This window comes from Stegastes partitus, unplaced genomic scaffold (genome assembly GCF_000690725.1).
Source record: "Stegastes partitus isolate 25-593 unplaced genomic scaffold, Stegastes_partitus-1.0.2 Scaffold433, whole genome shotgun sequence".
Lineage (NCBI taxonomy): Eukaryota > Metazoa > Chordata > Actinopteri > Pomacentridae > Stegastes > Stegastes partitus.
This window is the reverse complement of record NW_007578164.1, coordinates 325,921-329,535: the sequence shown is the minus strand read 5'-3', so window position 1 is coordinate 329,535 and position 3,615 is coordinate 325,921.

Sequence of the window (3,615 nt, the reverse complement as noted above, 5' to 3'; positions counted from 1 at the left end):
TTCCTATAATGTCTGACATTATAGAAATAAATCTTTTAGGAAATAATAATCTGTCTGTATGTTTGGAATAAGGCAGCTCTGCTTGTGTTCTCACCTTCAAATGCTCCATCAGAACAATTTCTCTAAACCCTTTTTTTGCAGGGACACTGTTGCTGCATCCTGGGCTCGTCACTGCAGTCAGTGTGTAGCGTCATGTGTGTTAGTTTGCAGAACACACAGTGCATAATGCTGCATCTTTATTCTGCTCTAAAGCCTCATAACTCAAAGCAAAGGACTGACACTTTGAGACGGATTCAAATAAAACTCGCTTGTGCCTGATATCCAAGGCCATGTCTGGTTGTTGATTCAACCCTGAAAAACTCCTCATTGTGACTGGTTTAAAGAAGCAGACAGAACTTTTGTTCCCCTATAGCGGAGCATCCAGACCAGGAAGCACCAGAGAACGGCCTGACTGGAGAGACCAAACACATATATCTCCTATTGAGATGGAAAATAAACAGGTCAGTCTGTCAAAGTGACAATATCCATGCCAACACACACACACACACACACACACACACACACACACACACACACACACACATGCTGCTGAGTAGCTAAACACTCGGAGACAACAGGAAGCAGATGTTGAAACAATGAGCAGCGCCCCTCAGAGGCTCGAGCTCGTCTTACGCTGAAGAAACAAATTTATTGCTCAGCTCCCCGAAGTACAAGAACACACACACGAGCCCAGCAATTAGCGCGACAACGCCGCCGTATACACACTCCGATTGGTGTGGCTTCACCTGCTCTCAGTCTGAGCAGGAAGCTGAGCGAGAGTGAATAAATGAGAATAAATGAAAATCCAGATGTTTTGACAAAGAGGAATAAAGCTAGGGGGCTTTATCATGTTCAACAGATGGCATTTACAACACAAAATATTATGACACATCATTTCTAAATAATCCATCAGGTTTATTCACAGGAGGCGGATGAGTGGTCAGAGAAACTAACAGACACTACAGACATGTTAAATACATGGAGGCTCTAAATCTAAACACGACGTGCATTCAGCGAGTGGAAAAAACTACTTTCCATGAAACTATGATCATGTTTGTTTATGACTTCCTCCTGAACATCATTATCTTTTCATATCTACATGTGACCTAAGACAGCTGCATCATGTGTCATCAAGCTGTGCATTAGTAAACTGAGGTGACAAAGTGATGACAGCACCAGAGTGCAGCTACACATGATGTGTGTGTTCAGTGGACACTCGACTGCACCTGTACAAGTTAGACAGACGTCCTCAGTCTCATCAGACAGGACGACCGTCTGGGCCTCTGGACGGTGTGATGAGACCACATGAGATCCTCGTTGATGTGGACACTGAGGAGCTTAAAGGTTTTTAATCGCCCCACTTCAGTCCCACTTCTGTACAGTTGAAACCACAAGTTCACCTCCACTGGATCAAAAGACACAGAACACAGAACTACTGACGTGAAATCAGACTGAATGTTTCCTCTTTAGGTCAGTCAGGATCACCAACATTATTTATATTTGCTAAACACCAGAACAATGAGAGAGAGAATGTTTTATGACTTTCTTCACAGTCAGAAGTTTCCATCCATCTCCTCAGTATCTGCTAGCGTTGCCTTTAAACTCTATGACTTGGGTCAAACGTTCTGGGTTTCCTTCCACAAGCTTCTCACAACAATCTGATGAGTTCTGGTCCATTCCTCCTGACAGAACTGGTGGAACTGGGTCAGGCTTGTTGGTCTCCTTGCTCCACTGATGTTCTCCAGGATTGACGGTTTAGTGATCTTAGTGTATGGAAGCTTCTGTCCTGCTCCGCCCTCTGTCTTGGATCAACAATCCTTTCCTTGGTTTTCTCTGCATTAAGGGAAAGACTGTTGTCCTGACACCAGGCCACCAGATCCACCACCTCCCTCGTAGACGTCATCTCACCCCCTCAGTGACCATTCCCATCACTGTTGTGTCATCAGCACATTTGATGATGCTGGTGTTGGTCTGGAAGGCCCTGCTGAGAGCATGTAGCTCTGCCTTTAAGTCAGGGGACCTACAGGCCGACCAGGATGCATGGGGAAGCCTGAGGAGGAGCATCAGAGAGGCCAGATGCAGACACCCAGTAACTCCACAGACACACTGAACCACCTCTTGGCTCACGTCGACCAGATGAACCAACATCCTTCCTGCCAGGGAGGGACGAGCACACAGAGCTCCATCAGATCCACCCTGTGACCCTCAGTGAGACCCTGCTGAGCCTTCACAGATGCAACCAGCTTTCAGCACATTGTCAAATCAAACTCGGATGTGACACAACATGATGAGCAAGTGATGAGCTTCGGCCTGAAGAGGACGGATCTGTGGTTCTGCTGGGACCAAGCTGTCAGTGCTTCAGTGTGATGCTGCTCTTTGATCCATTTTCAATTCATGGTTCATGCATCAATCCTCTTAAAGTCATTAGTTTACTGATGTGCTGTCAGAGTATTTATTTGTATGTTTTTGTAAAAATGAGCAGATTTACAGTCATTTTTATAATTGAAAAAAAAGAAAAGAATAGAAATTAATGGTAAAAAGTTTTGTAGTAAAAGTTTCTGTATTTTTAATCAACACATATGGCATTAAATCAGTCACTGATCTGCTTGTTAAAGCCAATCAGGCTCCTCCACTGGTATCTGTGGTGAAGTGATGCATGCTCACTCTATCAGAGCATAACTGACCTTTTGTGATGGTCTTTTAATTTCTCTCTGCCTCATTTACAGCTTAAGGTGTGACAGGAAGTGACATTTAAAGACATTTACATGAAGGTATTTTATAGATCAGATAAAGTCACATTTAAGGGAGTTAAAAGGTGGACTTACATGGTCACTCAGCAATATGGAGCCCTGAGCAGGATATCAGCCGAGGACTGTCAGAACAGAACTCAATGAGATGAGGGTAAACACCCGCGGAGTTATCTGGACGGTAGAACGTCCGTCTGGAACTGACTGTGGAACCGGTGGTGGCAGCACAGTTTCATGTCGTCATGCAGCCGCCCTCTCATACAGTGACGACATGCCTCCCTGGGTGACGGCGCCCTGCAGGTCCTGCACTATGTTAGGAACGATCTCACATATAAACAAAGTGCAGAAATAAGTAACGTGTCAACGGAAAAAACACGTCTATCACGCCGCAATTAAAAAGGCACTCGCTGTGGCACAACAACGGCACGGGGGATGAGGAGCGCCCCACGGAGGCAGCCGGGGGCAGAAACGAGCACGGCTGTGGTGTGGAGATGAGCTGAGATCACAGCTATTTTAAACTAATATTATAACAAACATAGAAACAAGATTATTGTTGGATTTTAAATGGTTCAGTTTCTTATACTGCAAATGTTTAACGAGGTACGACACAAACAACCGGTTTGACTGCATCCTAGAACCATGACAGCAGCATGCCGTATGAACACATGCTGACTGATGTAGCTGTGAGTGAACATGGGCAGCGATGGACACAACTTCTACATTATTGGTGAAACAAAACAGACCCGGTGAGAAGCTCAGTGGGGATACTTCAGGGACACAGATTGTCTTTCTGATTGCTGTTTTTCTGAATAATGAGGCTATTGTGGCT